Below are 19,754 nucleotides of genomic sequence, written 5' to 3' on the forward strand. Positions count from 1 at the left end.
TGACACGTGCAAAGTTCCGTCTGAACTTTATATAAGACGGTGAGGCTCAGTCAGTCACTCAGTGTTGCCTGAGAGGGCAACACTGCAACAGCCGGCCGCCAGGCTGTCTTTTTTTTGCACAGCTAGTTGCCTCCAGGAGGCCACAAGAGGGAGACAAGGGACTGCAAAATGGAAAATAGGCATCCACCAACTTTACAGACAACTTCTCCTTGCTCCTACAACCTCCATCCTTGCACAGTTTGTTATTCTTCTAGGTAACATAGTAACAAATCCAAATTGCTGCTCTCTTTGTAGGCAAGCAAGGCTTTGTTGCAACTGCAATTCTTACTTCTTCTTGAAATGTAGGGACGACAGTACATTCCATCACATCCATCTAGTGTACACAGGTAGGTCCATTGTGGCGGGCAGGCGAGCGGGCGGGCTGCTTTATTGGCTGTTTGCTGTTCCCCTACTCCACTCCACTATTTGACTGTTGTGCTGCATCAATCAATCAATCAATCAATCAATCAATCAATCAATCAATCAATCAGTGGCTGGCTCAGGTGCAGCTCTTTAACTTACCTAAAAGGGAGGGCGGAGAGAAGACAAGGAAGGTGAATGAGGTGTTCCAATGTGAAATGCCGGAAACACAGAAACACAGACGACACACAACAAGAGGTGGCAATCTATTCATTAATTGCATTTAATCAATGAGCTCATTATCACTCATGCATTGTCCAACAGGTGTTGAAATAATGGGATTAAAAGGGGAGATCCCTTCAGAAAGACAGAAACAATAGCAAAGACAAAAAACACTTTTGGAATCTGCTTTTAGTCAACACATAAGGAAAGGGTGCACCGGTCCTGGAAATACTGCAATACCAGGTCAATGCGTGGAGTGGACAGAGCAAGCTCTATTTCCATCTCCCTGTTCTAAAAATCCATTTAATATATGGTCCCCAGATAGGGGACGTATCAGATATTAAACTGATAAGAACAGATACTACACTTGATCTTAGGCAAAAGGCCGAGAAGCGATAACCCGAACGGGCCGCGCGTTGCCCGAGCCTGCCCGATACTGCTGTTCAGCCCTTGCATCGATTCAGCCTACTTCTAGGCAATTCCATGGGGCCCTGCAGGCTCACACACTCACAGCTACACGGGAGGTGAATAAAGGCCGGAGAGGAAGCCAGACAGGATTTGCTTCTTTTGCTTGCACCACAATGCAGTGCTGAAAGAGGAGGAATCTACATAAAAACGCCTTCCTGGCAACGCCCAAATGCCCTGCTGCCATGCAGATAAACACTGGCAGCGGCAGCAAGTGCATGCCCACAGCCACCCCTTGTTCCTTCACACCTTGTATCAGCTGTAATCCAGTCCAGTCCAGTGCTGCCTGCTGAGCAGCACTGACCAACACTGCCTGGGCCCAGGCTTTTATCTCTGAGGCCCCATTATGATGTCAGAAAGCTGGCTCTGGAATCCTGAGGGCTCCACTATGACACGTGCAAAGTTCCGTCTGAACTTTATATAAGACGGTGAGGCTCAGTCAGTCACTCAGTGTTGCCTGAGAGGGCAACACTGCAACAGCCGGCCGCCAGGCTGTCTTTTTTTTGCACAGCTAGTTGCCTCCAGGAGGCCACAAGAGGGAGACAAGGGACTGCAAAATGGAAAATAGGCATCCACCAACTTTACAGACAACTTCTCCTTGCTCCTACAACCTCCATCCTTGCACAGTTTGTTATTCTTCTAGGTAACATAGTAACAAATCCAAATTGCTGCTCTCTTTGTAGGCAAGCAAGGCTTTGTTGCAACTGCAATTCTTACTTCTTCTTGAAATGTAGGGACGACAGTACATTCCATCACATCCATCTAGTGTACACAGGTAGGTCCATTGTGGCGGGCAGGCGAGCGGGCGGGCTGCTTTATTGGCTGTTTGCTGTTCCCCTACTCCACTCCACTATTTGACTGTTGTGCTGCATCAATCAATCAATCAATCAATCAATCAATCAATCAATCAATCAATCAATCAATCAATCAGTGGCTGGCTCAGGTGCAGCTCTTTAACTTACCTAAAAGGGAGGGCGGAGAGAAGACAAGGAAGGTGAATGAGGTGTTCCAATGTGAAATGCCGGAAACACAGAAACACAGACGACACACAACAAGAGGTGGCAATCTATTCATTAATTGCATTTAATCAATGAGCTCATTATCACTCATGCATTGTCCAACAGGTGTTGAAATAATGGGATTAAAAGGGGAGATCCCTTCAGAAAGACAGAAACAATAGCAAAGACAAAAAACACTTTTGGAATCTGCTTTTAGTCAACACATAAGGAAAGGGTGCACCGGTCCTGGAAATACTGCAATACCAGGTCAATGCGTGGAGTGGACAGAGCAAGCTCTATTTCCATCTCCCTGTTCTAAAAATCCATTTAATATATGGTCCCCAGATAGGGGACGTATCAGATATTAAACTGATAAGAACAGATACTACACTTGATCTTAGCCAAAAGGCCGAGAAGCGATAACCCGAACGGGCCGCGCGTTGCCCGAGCCTGCCCGATACTGCTGTTCAGCCCTTGCAGCGATTCAGCCTACTTCTAGGCAATTCCATGGGGCCCTGCAGGCTCACACACTCACAGCTACACGGGAGGTGAATAAAGGCCGGAGAGGAAGCCAGACAGGATTTGCTTCTTTTGCTTGCACCACAATGCAGTGCTGAAAGAGGAGGAATCTACATAAAAACGCCTTCCTGGCAACGCCCAAATGCCCTGCTGCCATGCAGATAAACACTGGCAGCGGCAGCAAGTGCATGCCCACAGCCACCCCTTGTTCCTTCACACCTTGTATCAGCTGTAATCCAGTCCAGTCCAGTGCTGCCTGCTGAGCAGCACTGACCAACACTGCCTGGGCCCAGGCTTTTATCTCTGAGGCCCCATTATGATGTCAGAAAGCTGGCTCTGGAATCCTGAGGGCTCCACTATGACACGTGCAAAGTTCCGTCTGAACTTTATATAAGACGGTGAGGCTCAGTCAGTCACTCAGTGTTGCCTGAGAGGGCAACACTGCAACAGCCGGCCGCCAGGCTGTCTTTTTTTTGCACAGCTAGTAGCCTCCAGGAGGCCACAAGAGGGAGACAAGGGACTGCAAAATGGAAAATAGGCATCCACCAACTTTACAGACAACTTCTCCTTGCTCCTACAACCTCCATCCTTGCACAGTTTGTTATTCTTCTAGGTAACATAGTAACAAATCCAAATTGCTGCTCTCTTTGTAGGCAAGCAAGGCTTTGTTGCAACTGCAATTCTTACTTCTTCTTGAAATGTAGGGACGACAGTACATTCCATCACATCCATCTAGTGTACACAGGTAGGTCCATTGTGGCGGGCAGGCGAGCGGGCGGGCTGCTTTATTGGCTGTTTGCTGTTCCCCTACTCCACTCCACTATTTGACTGTTGTGCTGCATCAATCAATCAATCAATCAATCAATCAATCAATCAATCAATCAATCAGTGGCTGGCTCAGGTGCAGCTCTTTAACTTACCTAAAAGGGAGGGCGGAGAGAAGACAAGGAAGGTGAATGAGGTGTTCCAATGTGAAATGCCGGAAACACAGAAACACAGACGACACACAACAAGAGGTGGCAATCTATTCATTAATTGCATTTAATCAATGAGCTCATTATCACTCATGCATTGTCCAACAGGTGTTGAAATAATGGGATTAAAAGGGGAGATCCCTTCAGAAAGACAGAAACAATAGCAAAGACAAAAAACACTTTTGGAATCTGCTTTTAGTCAACACATAAGGAAAGGGTGCACCGGTCCTGGAAATACTGCAATACCAGGTCAATGCGTGGAGTGGACAGAGCAAGCTCTATTTCCATCTCCCTGTTCTAAAAATCCATTTAATATATGGTCCCCAGATAGGGGACGTATCAGATATTAAACTGATAAGAACAGATACTACACTTGATCTTAGCCAAAAGGCCGAGAAGCGATAACCCGAACGGGCCGCGCGTTGCCCGAGCCTGCCCGATACTGCTGTTCAGCCCTTGCAGCGATTCAGCCTACTTCTAGGCAATTCCATGGGGCCCTGCAGGCTCACACACTCACAGCTACACGGGAGGTGAATAAAGGCCGGAGAGGAAGCCAGACAGGATTTGCTTCTTTTGCTTGCACCACAATGCAGTGCTGAAAGAGGAGGAATCTACATAAAAACGCCTTCCTGGCAACGCCCAAATGCCCTGCTGCCATGCAGATAAACACTGGCAGCGGCAGCAAGTGCATGCCCACAGCCACCCCTTGTTCCTTCACACCTTGTATCAGCTGTAATCCAGTCCAGTCCAGTGCTGCCTGCTGAGCAGCACTGACCAACACTGCCTGGGCCCAGGCTTTTATCTCTGAGGCCCCATTATGATGTCAGAAAGCTGGCTCTGGAATCCTGAGGGCTCCACTATGACACGTGCAAAGTTCCGTCTGAACTTTATATAAGACGGTGAGGCTCAGTCAGTCACTCAGTGTTGCCTGAGAGGGCAACACTGCAACAGCCGGCCGCCAGGCTGTCTTTTTTTTGCACAGCTAGTTGCCTCCAGGAGGCCACAAGAGGGAGACAAGGGACTGCAAAATGGAAAATAGGCATCCACCAACTTTACAGACAACTTCTCCTTGCTCCTACAACCTCCATCCTTGCACAGTTTGTTATTCTTCTAGGTAACATAGTAACAAATCCAAATTGCTGCTCTCTTTGTAGGCAAGCAAGGCTTTGTTGCAACTGCAATTCTTACTTCTTCTTGAAATGTAGGGACGACAGTACATTCCATCACATCCATCTAGTGTACACAGGTAGGTCCATTGTGGCGGGCAGGCGAGCGGGCGGGCTGCTTTATTGGCTGTTTGCTGTTCCCCTACTCCACTCCACTATTTGACTGTTGTGCTGCATCAATCAATCAATCAATCAATCAATCAATCAATCAATCAATCAATCAATCAGTGGCTGGCTCAGGTGCAGCTCTTTAACTTACCTAAAAGGGAGGGCGGAGAGAAGACAAGGAAGGTGAATGAGGTGTTCCAATGTGAAATGCCGGAAACACAGAAACACAGACGACACACAACAAGAGGTGGCAATCTATTCATTAATTGCATTTAATCAATGAGCTCATTATCACTCATGCATTGTCCAACAGGTGTTGAAATAATGGGATTAAAAGGGGAGATCCCTTCAGAAAGACAGAAACAATAGCAAAGACAAAAAACACTTTTGGAATCTGCTTTTAGTCAACACATAAGGAAAGGGTGCACCGGTCCTGGAAATACTGCAATACCAGGTCAATGCGTGGAGTGGACAGAGCAAGCTCTATTTCCATCTCCCTGTTCTAAAAATCCATTTAATATATGGTCCCCAGATAGGGGACGTATCAGATATTAAGATATTAAACTGATAAGAACAGATACTACACTTGATCTTAGCCAAAAGGCCGAGAAGCGATAACCCGAACGGGCCGCGCGTTGCCCGAGCCTGCCCGATACTGCTGTTCAGCCCTTGCAGCGATTCAGCCTACTTCTAGGCAATTCCATGGGGCCCTGCAGGCTCACACACTCACAGCTACACGGGAGGTGAATAAAGGCCGGAGAGGAAGCCAGACAGGATTTGCTTCTTTTGCTTGCACCACAATGCAGTGCTGAAAGAGGAGGAATCTACATAAAAACGCCTTCCTGGCAACGCCCAAATGCCCTGCTGCCATGCAGATAAACACTGGCAGCGGCAGCAAGTGCATGCCCACAGCCACCCCTTGTTCCTTCACACCTTGTATCAGCTGTAATCCAGTCCAGTCCAGTGCTGCCTGCTGAGCAGCACTGACCAACACTGCCTGGGCCCAGGCTTTTATCTCTGAGGCCCCATTATGATGTCAGAAAGCTGGCTCTGGAATCCTGAGGGCTCCACTATGACACGTGCAAAGTTCCGTCTGAACTTTATATAAGACGGTGAGGCTCAGTCAGTCACTCAGTGTTGCCTGAGAGGGCAACACTGCAACAGCCGGCCGCCAGGCTGTCTTTTTTTTGCACAGCTAGTTGCCTCCAGGAGGCCACAAGAGGGAGACAAGGGACTGCAAAATGGAAAATAGGCATCCACCAACTTTACAGACAACTTCTCCTTGCTCCTACAACCTCCATCCTTGCACAGTTTGTTATTCTTCTAGGTAACATAGTAACAAATCCAAATTGCTGCTCTCTTTGTAGGCAAGCAAGGCTTTGTTGCAACTGCAATTCTTACTTCTTCTTGAAATGTAGGGACGACAGTACATTCCATCACATCCATCTAGTGTACACAGGTAGGTCCATTGTGGCGGGCAGGCGAGCGGGCGGGCTGCTTTATTGGCTGTTTGCTGTTCCCCTACTCCACTCCACTATTTGACTGTTGTGCTGCATCAATCAATCAATCAATCAATCAATCAATCAATCAATCAATCAATCAATCAATCAGTGGCTGGCTCAGGTGCAGCTCTTTAACTTACCTAAAAGGGAGGGCGGAGAGAAGACAAGGAAGGTGAATGAGGTGTTCCAATGTGAAATGCCGGAAACACAGAAACACAGACGACACACAACAAGAGGTGGCAATCTATTCATTAATTGCATTTAATCAATGAGCTCATTATCACTCATGCATTGTCCAACAGGTGTTGAAATAATGGGATTAAAAGGGGAGATCCCTTCAGAAAGACAGAAACAATAGCAAAGACAAAAAACACTTTTGGAATCTGCTTTTAGTCAACACATAAGGAAAGGGTGCACCGGTCCTGGAAATACTGCAATACCAGGTCAATGCGTGGAGTGGACAGAGCAAGCTCTATTTCCATCTCCCTGTTCTAAAAATCCATTTAATATATGGTCCCCAGATAGGGGACGTATCAGATATTAAACTGATAAGAACAGATACTACACTTGATCTTAGCCAAAAGGCCGAGAAGCGATAACCCGAACGGGCCGCGCGTTGCCCGAGCCTGCCCGATACTGCTGTTCAGCCCTTGCAGCGATTCAGCCTACTTCTAGGCAATTCCATGGGGCCCTGCAGGCTCACACACTCACAGCTACACGGGAGGTGAATAAAGGCCGGAGAGGAAGCCAGACAGGATTTGCTTCTTTTGCTTGCACCACAATGCAGTGCTGAAAGAGGAGGAATCTACATAAAAACGCCTTCCTGGCAACGCCCAAATGCCCTGCTGCCATGCAGATAAACACTGGCAGCGGCAGCAAGTGCATGCCCACAGCCACCCCTTGTTCCTTCACACCTTGTATCAGCTGTAATCCAGTCCAGTCCAGTGCTGCCTGCTGAGCAGCACTGACCAACACTGCCTGGGCCCAGGCTTTTATCTCTGAGGCCCCATTATGATGTCAGAAAGCTGGCTCTGGAATCCTGAGGGCTCCACTATGACACGTGCAAAGTTCCGTCTGAACTTTATATAAGACGGTGAGGCTCAGTCAGTCACTCAGTGTTGCCTGAGAGGGCAACACTGCAACAGCCGGCCGCCAGGCTGTCTTTTTTTTGCACAGCTAGTTGCCTCCAGGAGGCCACAAGAGGGAGACAAGGGACTGCAAAATGGAAAATAGGCATCCACCAACTTTACAGACAACTTCTCCTTGCTCCTACAACCTCCATCCTTGCACAGTTTGTTATTCTTCTAGGTAACATAGTAACAAATCCAAATTGCTGCTCTCTTTGTAGGCAAGCAAGGCTTTGTTGCAACTGCAATTCTTACTTCTTCTTGAAATGTAGGGACGACAGTACATTCCATCACATCCATCTAGTGTACACAGGTAGGTCCATTGTGGCGGGCAGGCGAGCGGGCGGGCTGCTTTATTGGCTGTTTGCTGTTCCCCTACTCCACTCCACTATTTGACTGTTGTGCTGCATCAATCAATCAATCAATCAATCAATCAATCAATCAATCAATCAATCAGTGGCTGGCTCAGGTGCAGCTCTTTAACTTACCTAAAAGGGAGGGCGGAGAGAAGACAAGGAAGGTGAATGAGGTGTTCCAATGTGAAATGCCGGAAACACAGAAACACAGACGACACACAACAAGAGGTGGCAATCTATTCATTAATTGCATTTAATCAATGAGCTCATTATCACTCATGCATTGTCCAACAGGTGTTGAAATAATGGGATTAAAAGGGGAGATCCCTTCAGAAAGACAGAAACAATAGCAAAGACAAGAAACACTTTTGGAATCTGCTTTTAGTCAACACATAAGGAAAGGGTGCACCGGTCCTGGAAATACTGCAATACCAGGTCAATGCGTGGAGTGGACAGAGCAAGCTCTATTTCCATCTCCCTGTTCTAAAAATCCATTTAATATATGGTCCCCAGATAGGGGACGTATCAGATATTAAACTGATAAGAACAGATACTACACTTGATCTTAGCCAAAAGGCCGAGAAGCGATAACCCGAACGGGCCGCGCGTTGCCCGAGCCTGCCCGATACTGCTGTTCAGCCCTTGCAGCGATTCAGCCTACTTCTAGGCAATTCCATGGGGCCCTGCAGGCTCACACACTCACAGCTACACGGGAGGTGAATAAAGGCCGGAGAGGAAGCCAGACAGGATTTGCTTCTTTTGCTTGCACCACAATGCAGTGCTGAAAGAGGAGGAATCTACATAAAAACGCCTTCCTGGCAACGCCCAAATGCCCTGCTGCCATGCAGATAAACACTGGCAGCGGCAGCAAGTGCATGCCCACAGCCACCCCTTGTTCCTTCACACCTTGTATCAGCTGTAATCCAGTCCAGTCCAGTGCTGCCTGCTGAGCAGCACTGACCAACACTGCCTGGGCCCAGGCTTTTATCTCTGAGGCCCCATTATGATGTCAGAAAGCTGGCTCTGGAATCCTGAGGGCTCCACTATGACACGTGCAAAGTTCCGTCTGAACTTTATATAAGACGGTGAGGCTCAGTCAGTCACTCAGTGTTGCCTGAGAGGGCAACACTGCAACAGCCGGCCGCCAGGCTGTCTTTTTTTTGCACAGCTAGTTGCCTCCAGGAGGCCACAAGAGGGAGACAAGGGACTGCAAAATGGAAAATAGGCATCCACCAACTTTACAGACAACTTCTCCTTGCTCCTACAACCTCCATCCTTGCACAGTTTGTTATTCTTCTAGGTAACATAGTAACAAATCCAAATTGCTGCTCTCTTTGTAGGCAAGCAAGGCTTTGTTGCAACTGCAATTCTTACTTCTTCTTGAAATGTAGGGACGACAGTACATTCCATCACATCCATCTAGTGTACACAGGTAGGTCCATTGTGGCGGGCAGGCGAGCGGGCGGGCTGCTTTATTGGCTGTTTGCTGTTCCCCTACTCCACTCCACTATTTGACTGTTGTGCTGCATCAATCAATCAATCAATCAATCAATCAATCAATCAATCAATCAGTGGCTGGCTCAGGTGCAGCTCTTTAACTTACCTAAAAGGGAGGGCGGAGAGAAGACAAGGAAGGTGAATGAGGTGTTCCAATGTGAAATGCCGGAAACACAGAAACACAGACGACACACAACAAGAGGTGGCAATCTATTCATTAATTGCATTTAATCAATGAGCTCATTATCACTCATGCATTGTCCAACAGGTGTTGAAATAATGGGATTAAAAGGGGAGATCCCTTCAGAAAGACAGAAACAATAGCAAAGACAAAAAACACTTTTGGAATCTGCTTTTAGTCAACACATAAGGAAAGGGTGCACCGGTCCTGGAAATACTGCAATACCAGGTCAATGCGTGGAGTGGACAGAGCAAGCTCTATTTCCATCTCCCTGTTCTAAAAATCCATTTAATATATGGTCCCCAGATAGGGGACGTATCAGATATTAAACTGATAAGAACAGATACTACACTTGATCTTAGCCAAAAGGCCGAGAAGCGATAACCCGAACGGGCCGCGCGTTGCCCGAGCCTGCCCGATACTGCTGTTCAGCCCTTGCAGCGATTCAGCCTACTTCTAGGCAATTCCATGGGGCCCTGCAGGCTCACACACTCACAGCTACACGGGAGGTGAATAAAGGCCGGAGAGGAAGCCAGACAGGATTTGCTTCTTTTGCTTGCACCACAATGCAGTACTGAAAGAGGAGGAATCTACATAAAAACGCCTTCCTGGCAACGCCCAAATGCCCTGCTGCCATGCAGATAAACACTGGCAGCGGCAGCAAGTGCATGCCCACAGCCACCCCTTGTTCCTTCACACCTTGTATCAGCTGTAATCCAGTCCAGTCCAGTGCTGCCTGCTGAGCAGCACTGACCAACACTGCCTGGGCCCAGGCTTTTATCTCTGAGGCCCCATTATGATGTCAGAAAGCTGGCTCTGGAATCCTGAGGGCTCCACTATGACACGTGCAAAGTTCCGTCTGAACTTTATATAAGACGGTGAGGCTCAGTCAGTCACTCAGTGTTGCCTGAGAGGGCAACACTGCAACAGCCGGCCGCCAGGCTGTCTTTTTTTTGCACAGCTAGTTGCCTCCAGGAGGCCACAAGAGGGAGACAAGGGACTGCAAAATGGAAAATAGGCATCCACCAACTTTACAGACAACTTCTCCTTGCTCCTACAACCTCCATCCTTGCACAGTTTGTTATTCTTCTAGGTAACATAGTAACAAATCCAAATTGCTGCTCTCTTTGTAGGCAAGCAAGGCTTTGTTGCAACTGCAATTCTTACTTCTTCTTGAAATGTAGGGACGACAGTACATTCCATCACATCCATCTAGTGTACACAGGTAGGTCCATTGTGGCGGGCAGGCGAGCGGGCGGGCTGCTTTATTGGCTGTTTGCTGTTCCCCTACTCCACTCCACTATTTGACTGTTGTGCTGCATCAATCAATCAATCAATCAATCAATCAATCAATCAATCAATCAGTGGCTGGCTCAGGTGCAGCTCTTTAACTTACCTAAAAGGGAGGGCGGAGAGAAGACAAGGAAGGTGAATGAGGTGTTCCAATGTGAAATGCCGGAAACACAGAAACACAGACGACACACAACAAGAGGTGGCAATCTATTCATTAATTGCATTTAATCAATGAGCTCATTATCACTCATGCATTGTCCAACAGGTGTTGAAATAATGGGATTAAAAGGGGAGATCCCTTCAGAAAGACAGAAACAATAGCAAAGACAAAAAACACTTTTGGAATCTGCTTTTAGTCAACACATAAGGAAAGGGTGCACCGGTCCTGGAAATACTGCAATACCAGGTCAATGCGTGGAGTGGACAGAGCAAGCTCTATTTCCATCTCCCTGTTCTAAAAATCCATTTAATATATGGTCCCCAGATAGGGGACGTATCAGATATTAAACTGATAAGAACAGATACTACACTTGATCTTAGCCAAAAGGCCGAGAAGCGATAACCCGAACGGGCCGCGCGTTGCCCGAGCCTGCCCGATACTGCTGTTCAGCCCTTGCAGCGATTCAGCCTACTTCTAGGCAATTCCATGGGGCCCTGCAGGCTCACACACTCACAGCTACACGGGAGGTGAATAAAGGCCGGAGAGGAAGCCAGACAGGATTTGCTTCTTTTGCTTGCACCACAATGCAGTGCTGAAAGAGGAGGAATCTACATAAAAACGCCTTCCTGGCAACGCCCAAATGCCCTGCTGCCATGCAGATAAACACTGGCAGCGGCAGCAAGTGCATGCCCACAGCCACCCCTTGTTCCTTCACACCTTGTATCAGCTGTAATCCAGTCCAGTCCAGTGCTGCCTGCTGAGCAGCACTGACCAACACTGCCTGGGCCCAGGCTTTTATCTCTGAGGCCCCATTATGATGTCAGAAAGCTGGCTCTGGAATCCTGAGGGCTCCACTATGACACGTGCAAAGTTCCGTCTGAACTTTATATAAGACGGTGAGGCTCAGTCAGTCACTCAGTGTTGCCTGAGAGGGCAACACTGCAACAGCCGGCCGCCAGGCTGTCTTTTTTTTGCACAGCTAGTTGCCTCCAGGAGGCCACAAGAGGGAGACAAGGGACTGCAAAATGGAAAATAGGCATCCACCAACTTTACAGACAACTTCTCCTTGCTCCTACAACCTCCATCCTTGCACAGTTTGTTATTCTTCTAGGTAACATAGTAACAAATCCAAATTGCTGCTCTCTTTGTAGGCAAGCAAGGCTTTGTTGCAACTGCAATTCTTACTTCTTCTTGAAATGTAGGGACGACAGTACATTCCATCACATCCATCTAGTGTACACAGGTAGGTCCATTGTGGCGGGCAGGCGAGCGGGCGGGCTGCTTTATTGGCTGTTTGCTGTTCCCCTACTCCACTCCACTATTTGACTGTTGTGCTGCATCAATCAATCAATCAATCAATCAATCAATCAATCAATCAATCAATCAATCAATCAATCAGTGGCTGGCTCAGGTGCAGCTCTTTAACTTACCTAAAAGGGAGGGCGGAGAGAAGACAAGGAAGGTGAATGAGGTGTTCCAATGTGAAATGCCGGAAACACAGAAACACAGACGACACACAACAAGAGGTGGCAATCTATTCATTAATTGCATTTAATCAATGAGCTCATTATTACTCATGCATTGTCCAACAGGTGTTGAAATAATGGGATTAAAAGGGGAGATCCCTTCAGAAAGACAGAAACAATAGCAAAGACAAAAAACACTTTTGGAATCTGCTTTTAGTCAACACATAAGGAAAGGGTGCACCGGTCCTGGAAATACTGCAATACCAGGTCAATGCGTGGAGTGGACAGAGCAAGCTCTATTTCCATCTCCCTGTTCTAAAAATCCATTTAATATATGGTCCCCAGATAGGGGACGTATCAGATATTAAACTGATAAGAACAGATACTACACTTGATCTTAGCCAAAAGGCCGAGAAGCGATAACCCGAACGGGCCGCGCGTTGCCCGAGCCTGCCCGATACTGCTGTTCAGCCCTTGCAGCGATTCAGCCTACTTCTAGGCAATTCCATGGGGCCCTGCAGGCTCACACACTCACAGCTACACGGGAGGTGAATAAAGGCCGGAGAGGAAGCCAGACAGGATTTGCTTCTTTTGCTTGCACCACAATGCAGTGCTGAAAGAGGAGGAATCTACATAAAAACGCCTTCCTGGCAACGCCCAAATGCCCTGCTGCCATGCAGATAAACACTGGCAGCGGCAGCAAGTGCATGCCCACAGCCACCCCTTGTTCCTTCACACCTTGTATCAGCTGTAATCCAGTCCAGTCCAGTGCTGCCTGCTGAGCAGCACTGACCAACACTGCCTGGGCCCAGGCTTTTATCTCTGAGGCCCCATTATGATGTCAGAAAGCTGGCTCTGGAATCCTGAGGGCTCCACTATGACACGTGCAAAGTTCCGTCTGAACTTTATATAAGACGGTGAGGCTCAGTCAGTCACTCAGTGTTGCCTGAGAGGGCAACACTGCAACAGCCGGCCGCCAGGCTGTCTTTTTTTTGCACAGCTAGTTGCCTCCAGGAGGCCACAAGAGGGAGACAAGGGACTGCAAAATGGAAAATAGGCATCCACCAACTTTACAGACAACTTCTCCTTGCTCCTACAACCTCCATCCTTGCACAGTTTGTTATTCTTCTAGGTAACATAGTAACAAATCCAAATTGCTGCTCTCTTTGTAGGCAAGCAAGGCTTTGTTGCAACTGCAATTCTTACTTCTTCTTGAAATGTAGGGACGACAGTACATTCCATCACATCCATCTAGTGTACACAGGTAGGTCCATTGTGGCGGGCAGGCGAGCGGGCGGGCTGCTTTATTGGCTGTTTGCTGTTCCCCTACTCCACTCCACTATTTGACTGTTGTGCTGCATCAATCAATCAATCAATCAATCAATCAATCAATCAGTGGCTGGCTCAGGTGCAGCTCTTTAACTTACCTAAAAGGGAGGGCGGAGAGAAGACAAGGAAGGTGAATGAGGTGTTCCAATGTGAAATGCCGGAAACACAGAAACACAGACGACACACAACAAGAGGTGGCAATCTATTCATTAATTGCATTTAATCAATGAGCTCATTATCACTCATGCATTGTCCAACAGGTGTTGAAATAATGGGATTAAAAGGGGAGATCCCTTCAGAAAGACAGAAACAATAGCAAAGACAAAAAACACTTTTGGAATCTGCTTTTAGTCAACACATAAGGAAAGGGTGCACCGGTCCTGGAAATACTGCAATACCAGGTCAATGCGTGGAGTGGACAGAGCAAGCTCTATTTCCATCTCCCTGTTCTAAAAATCCATTTAATATATGGTCCCCAGATAGGGGACGTATCAGATATTAAACTGATAAGAACAGATACTACACTTGATCTTAGCCAAAAGGCCGAGAAGCGATAACCCGAACGGGCCGCGCGTTGCCCGAGCCTGCCCGATACTGCTGTTCAGCCCTTGCAGCGATTCAGCCTACTTCTAGGCAATTCCATGGGGCCCTGCAGGCTCACACACTCACAGCTACACGGGAGGTGAATAAAGGCCGGAGAGGAAGCCAGACAGGATTTGCTTCTTTTGCTTGCACCACAATGCAGTGCTGAAAGAGGAGGAATCTACATAAAAACGCCTTCCTGGCAACGCCCAAATGCCCTGCTGCCATGCAGATAAACACTGGCAGCGGCAGCAAGTGCATGCCCACAGCCACCCCTTGTTCCTTCACACCTTGTATCAGCTGTAATCCAGTCCAGTCCAGTGCTGCCTGCTGAGCAGCACTGACCAACACTGCCTGGGCCCAGGCTTTTATCTCTGAGGCCCCATTATGATGTCAGAAAGCTGGCTCTGGAATCCTGAGGGCTCCACTATGACACGTGCAAAGTTCCGTCTGAACTTTATATAAGACGGTGAGGCTCAGTCAGTCACTCAGTGTTGCCTGAGAGGGCAACACTGCAACAGCCGGCCGCCAGGCTGTCTTTTTTTTGCACAGCTAGTTGCCTCCAGGAGGCCACAAGAGGGAGACAAGGGACTGCAAAATGGAAAATAGGCATCCACCAACTTTACAGACAACTTCTCCTTGCTCCTACAACCTCCATCCTTGCACAGTTTGTTATTCTTCTAGGTAACATAGTAACAAATCCAAATTGCTGCTCTCTTTGTAGGCAAGCAAGGCTTTGTTGCAACTGCAATTCTTACTTCTTCTTGAAATGTAGGGACGACAGTACATTCCATCACATCCATCTAGTGTACACAGGTAGGTCCATTGTGGCGGGCAGGCGAGCGGGCGGGCTGCTTTATTGGCTGTTTGCTGTTCCCCTACTCCACTCCACTATTTGACTGTTGTGCTGCATCAATCAATCAATCAATCAATCAATCAATCAATCAATCAATCAATCAGTGGCTGGCTCAGGTGCAGCTCTTTAACTTACCTAAAAGGGAGGGCGGAGAGAAGACAAGGAAGGTGAATGAGGTGTTCCAATGTGAAATGCCGGAAACACAGAAACACAGACGACACACAACAAGAGGTGGCAATCTATTCATTAATTGCATTTAATCAATGAGCTCATTATCACTCATGCATTGTCCAACAGGTGTTGAAATAATGGGATTAAAAGGGTAGATCCCTTCAGAAAGACAGAAACAATAGCAAAGACAAAAAACACTTTTGGAATCTGCTTTTAGTCAACACATAAGGAAAGGGTGCACCGGTCCTGGAAATACTGCAATACCAGGTCAATGCGTGGAGTGGACAGAGCAAGCTCTATTTCCATCTCCCTGTTCTAAAAATCCATTTAATATATGGTCCCCAGATAGGGGACGTATCAGATATTAAACTGATAAGAACAGATACTACACTTGATCTTAGCCAAAAGGCCGAGAAGCGATAACCCGAACGGGCCGCGCGTTGCCCGAGCCTGCCCGATACTGCTGTTCAGCCCTTGCAGCGATTCAGCCTACTTCTAGGCAATTCCATGGGGCCCTGCAGGCTCACACACTCACAGCTACACGGGAGGTGAATAAAGGCCGGAGAGGAAGCCAGACAGGATTTGCTTCTTTTGCTTGCACCACAATGCAGTACTGAAAGAGGAGGAATCTACATAAAAACGCCTTCCTGGCAACGCCCAAATGCCCTGCTGCCATGCAGATAAACACTGGCAGCGGCAGCAAGTGCATGCCCACAGCCACCCCTTGTTCCTTCACACCTTGTATCAGCTGTAATCCAGTCCAGTCCAGTGCTGCCTGCTGAGCAGCACTGACCAACACTGCCTGGGCCCAGGCTTTTATCTCTGAGGCCCCATTATGATGTCAGAAAGCTGGCTCTGGAATCCTGAGGGCTCCACTATGACACGTGCAAAGTTCCGTCTGAACTTTATATAAGACGGTGAGGCTCAGTCAGTCACTCAGTGTTGCCTGAGAGGGCAACACTGCAACAGCCGGCCGCCAGGCTGTCTTTTTTTTGCACAGCTAGTTGCCTCCAGGAGGCCACAAGAGGGAGACAAGGGACTGCAAAATGGAAAATAGGCATCCACCAACTTTACAGACAACTTCTCCTTGCTCCTACAACCTCCATCCTTGCACAGTTTGTTATTCTTCTAGGTAACATAGTAACAAATCCAAATTGCTGCTCTCTTTGTAGGCAAGCAAGGCTTTGTTGCAACTGCAATTCTTACTTCTTCTTGAAATGTAGGGACGACAGTACATTCCATCACATCCATCTAGTGTACACAGGTAGGTCCATTGTGGCGGGCAGGCGAGCGGGCGGGCTGCTTTATTGGCTGTTTGCTGTTCCCCTACTCCACTCCACTATTTGACTGTTGTGCTGCATCAATCAATCAATCAATCAATCAATCAATCAATCAGTGGCTGGCTCAGGTGCAGCTCTTTAACTTACCTAAAAGGGAGGGCGGAGAGAAGACAAGGAAGGTGAATGAGGTGTTCCAATGTGAAATGCCGGAAACACAGAAACACAGACGACACACAACAAGAGGTGGCAATCTATTCATTAATTGCATTTAATCAATGAGCTCATTATCACTCATGCATTGTCCAACAGGTGTTGAAATAATGGGATTAAAAGGGGAGATCCCTTCAGAAAGACAGAAACAATAGCAAAGACAAGAAACACTTTTGGAATCTGCTTTTAGTCAACACATAAGGAAAGGGTGCACCGGTCCTGGAAATACTGCAATACCAGGTCAATGCGTGGAGTGGACAGAGCAAGCTCTATTTCCATCTCCCTGTTCTAAAAATCCATTTAATATATGGTCCCCAGATAGGGGACGTATCAGATATTAAACTGATAAGAACAGATACTACACTTGATCTTAGCCAAAAGGCCGAGAAGCGATAACCCGAACGGGCCGCGCGTTGCCCGAGCCTGCCCGATACTGCTGTTCAGCCCTTGCAGCGATTCAGCCTACTTCTAGGCAATTCCATGGGGCCCTGCAGGCTCACACACTCACAGCTACACGGGAGGTGAATAAAGGCCGGAGAGGAAGCCAGACAGGATTTGCTTCTTTTGCTTGCACCACAATGCAGTGCTGAAAGAGGAGGAATCTACATAAAAACGCCTTCCTGGCAACGCCCAAATGCCCTGCTGCCATGCAGATAAACACTGGCAGCGGCAGCAAGTGCATGCCCACAGCCACCCCTTGTTCCTTCACACCTTGTATCAGCTGTAATCCAGTCCAGTCCAGTGCTGCCTGCTGAGCAGCACTGACCAACACTGCCTGGGCCCAGGCTTTTATCTCTGAGGCCCCATTATGATGTCAGAAAGCTGGCTCTGGAATCCTGAGGGCTCCACTATGACACGTGCAAAGTTCCGTCTGAACTTTATATAAGACGGTGAGGCTCAGTCAGTCACTCAGTGTTGCCTGAGAGGGCAACACTGCAACAGCCGGCCGCCAGGCTGTCTTTTTTTTGCACAGCTAGTTGCCTCCAGGAGGCCACAAGAGGGAGACAAGGGACTGCAAAATGGAAAATAGGCATCCACCAACTTTACAGACAACTTCTCCTTGCTCCTACAACCTCCATCCTTGCACAGTTTGTTATTCTTCTAGGTAACATAGTAACAAATCCAAATTGCTGCTCTCTTTGTAGGCAAGCAAGGCTTTGTTGCAACTGCAATTCTTACTTCTTCTTGAAATGTAGGGACGACAGTACATTCCATCACATCCATCTAGTGTACACAGGTAGGTCCATTGTGGCGGGCAGGCGAGCGGGCGGGCTGCTTTATTGGCTGTTTGCTGTTCCCCTACTCCACTCCACTATTTGACTGTTGTGCTGCATCAATCAATCAATCAATCAATCAATCAATCAATCAATCAATCAATCAGTGGCTGGCTCAGGTGCAGCTCTTTAACTTACCTAAAAGGGAGGGCGGAGAGAAGACAAGGAAGGTGAATGAGGTGTTCCAATGTGAAATGCCGGAAACACAGAAACACAGACGACACACAACAAGAGGTGGCAATCTATTCATTAATTGCATTTAATCAATGAGCTCATTATCACTCATGCATTGTCCAACAGGTGTTGAAATAATGGGATTAAAAGGGGAGATCCCTTCAGAAAGACAGAAACAATAGCAAAGACAAAAAACACTTTTGGAATCTGCTTTTAGTCAACACATAAGGAAAGGGTGCACCGGTCCTGGAAATACTGCAATACCAGGTCAATGCGTGGAGTGGACAGAGCAAGCTCTATTTCCATCTCCCTGTTCTAAAAATCCATTTAATATATGGTCCCCAGATAGGGGACGTATCAGATATTAAACTGATAAGAACAGATACTACACTTGATCTTAGCCAAAAGGCCGAGAAGCGATAACCCGAACGGGCCGCGCGTTGCCCGAGCCTGCCCGATACTGCTGTTCAGCCCTTGCAGCGATTCAGCCTACTTCTAGGCAATTCCATGGGGCCCTGCAGGCTCACACACTCACAGCTACACGGGAGGTGAATAAAGGCCGGAGAGGAAGCCAGACAGGATTTGCTTCTTTTGCTTGCACCACAATGCAGTGCTGAAAGAGGAGGAATCTACATAAAAACGCCTTCCTGGCAACGCCCAAATGCCCTGCTGCCATGCAGATAAACACTGGCAGCGGCAGCAAGTGCATGCCCACAGCCACCCCTTGTTCCTTCACACCTTGTATCAGCTGTAATCCAGTCCAGTCCAGTGCTGCCTGCTGAGCAGCACTGACCAACACTGCCTGGGCCCAGGCTTTTATCTCTGAGGCCCCATTATGATGTCAGAAAGCTGGCTCTGGAATCCTGAGGGCTCCACTATGACACGTGCAAAGTTCCGTCTGAACTTTATATAAGACGGTGAGGCTCAGTCAGTCACTCAGTGTTGCCTGAGAGGGCAACACTGCAACAGCCGGCCGCCAGGCTGTCTTTTTTTTGCACAGCTAGTTGCCTCCAGGAGGCCACAAGAGGGAGACAAGGGACTGCAAAATGGAAAATAGGCATCCACCAACTTTACAGACAACTTCTCCTTGCTCCTACAACCTCCATCCTTGCACAGTTTGTTATTCTTCTAGGTAACATAGTAACAAATCCAAATTGCTGCTCTCTTTGTAGGCAAGCAAGGCTTTGTTGCAACTGCAATTCTTACTTCTTCTTGAAATGTAGGGACGACAGTACATTCCATCACATCCATCTAGTGTACACAGGTAGGTCCATTGTGGCGGGCAGGCGAGCGGGCGGGCTGCTTTATTGGCTGTTTGCTGTTCCCCTACTCCACTCCACTATTTGACTGTTGTGCTGCATCAATCAATCAATCAATCAATCAATCAATCAATCAATCAATCAATCAATCAATCAATCAGTGGCTGGCTCAGGTGCAGCTCTTTA

The 19,754-nt window shown here is 47.8% G+C and overlaps 13 non-coding genes across 13 annotated transcripts; all 13 read right to left on the reverse strand.

The window, feature by feature from the left end:
- Positions 1 to 827: 827 nt before the first annotated feature.
- LOC142692151 (U2 spliceosomal RNA) lies at positions 828 to 1,018 on the reverse strand. The gene has a single exon (XR_012860635.1). It is a non-coding gene; the product is annotated as a U2 spliceosomal RNA (small nuclear RNA).
- A 1,296-nt stretch (positions 1,019 to 2,314) lies between these two features.
- LOC142692551 (U2 spliceosomal RNA) lies at positions 2,315 to 2,505 on the reverse strand. The gene has a single exon (XR_012860985.1). It is a non-coding gene; the product is annotated as a U2 spliceosomal RNA (small nuclear RNA).
- A 1,284-nt stretch (positions 2,506 to 3,789) lies between these two features.
- On the reverse strand, positions 3,790 to 3,980 carry LOC142692552 (U2 spliceosomal RNA). Its single transcript, XR_012860986.1, has one exon. It is a non-coding gene; the product is annotated as a U2 spliceosomal RNA (small nuclear RNA).
- Positions 3,981 to 5,268: 1,288 nt separating this feature from the next.
- LOC142692156 (U2 spliceosomal RNA) lies at positions 5,269 to 5,467 on the reverse strand. Its single transcript, XR_012860639.1, has one exon. It is a non-coding gene; the product is annotated as a U2 spliceosomal RNA (small nuclear RNA).
- A 1,292-nt stretch (positions 5,468 to 6,759) lies between these two features.
- On the reverse strand, positions 6,760 to 6,950 carry LOC142692553 (U2 spliceosomal RNA). Its single transcript, XR_012860987.1, has one exon. It is a non-coding gene; the product is annotated as a U2 spliceosomal RNA (small nuclear RNA).
- Positions 6,951 to 8,234: 1,284 nt separating this feature from the next.
- LOC142692555 (U2 spliceosomal RNA) lies at positions 8,235 to 8,425 on the reverse strand. Its single transcript, XR_012860988.1, has one exon. It is a non-coding gene; the product is annotated as a U2 spliceosomal RNA (small nuclear RNA).
- A 1,280-nt stretch (positions 8,426 to 9,705) lies between these two features.
- Positions 9,706 to 9,896, reverse strand: LOC142692556 (U2 spliceosomal RNA). Its single transcript, XR_012860989.1, has one exon. It is a non-coding gene; the product is annotated as a U2 spliceosomal RNA (small nuclear RNA).
- Positions 9,897 to 11,176: 1,280 nt separating this feature from the next.
- LOC142692557 (U2 spliceosomal RNA) lies at positions 11,177 to 11,367 on the reverse strand. The gene has a single exon (XR_012860990.1). It is a non-coding gene; the product is annotated as a U2 spliceosomal RNA (small nuclear RNA).
- Positions 11,368 to 12,663: 1,296 nt separating this feature from the next.
- LOC142692558 (U2 spliceosomal RNA) lies at positions 12,664 to 12,854 on the reverse strand. The gene has a single exon (XR_012860991.1). It is a non-coding gene; the product is annotated as a U2 spliceosomal RNA (small nuclear RNA).
- Positions 12,855 to 14,126: 1,272 nt separating this feature from the next.
- LOC142692559 (U2 spliceosomal RNA) lies at positions 14,127 to 14,317 on the reverse strand. Its single transcript, XR_012860992.1, has one exon. It is a non-coding gene; the product is annotated as a U2 spliceosomal RNA (small nuclear RNA).
- Positions 14,318 to 15,601: 1,284 nt separating this feature from the next.
- On the reverse strand, positions 15,602 to 15,792 carry LOC142692561 (U2 spliceosomal RNA). Its single transcript, XR_012860994.1, has one exon. It is a non-coding gene; the product is annotated as a U2 spliceosomal RNA (small nuclear RNA).
- A 1,272-nt stretch (positions 15,793 to 17,064) lies between these two features.
- LOC142692562 (U2 spliceosomal RNA) lies at positions 17,065 to 17,255 on the reverse strand. The gene has a single exon (XR_012860995.1). It is a non-coding gene; the product is annotated as a U2 spliceosomal RNA (small nuclear RNA).
- Positions 17,256 to 18,539: 1,284 nt separating this feature from the next.
- LOC142692563 (U2 spliceosomal RNA) lies at positions 18,540 to 18,730 on the reverse strand. The gene has a single exon (XR_012860996.1). It is a non-coding gene; the product is annotated as a U2 spliceosomal RNA (small nuclear RNA).
- Between the last annotated feature and the right edge of the window lie 1,024 nt (positions 18,731 to 19,754).

The sequence above is a fragment of the Rhinoderma darwinii genome (genome assembly GCF_050947455.1).
Source record: "Rhinoderma darwinii isolate aRhiDar2 chromosome 5 unlocalized genomic scaffold, aRhiDar2.hap1 SUPER_5_unloc_39, whole genome shotgun sequence".
NCBI lineage: Eukaryota > Metazoa > Chordata > Amphibia > Anura > Rhinodermatidae > Rhinoderma > Rhinoderma darwinii.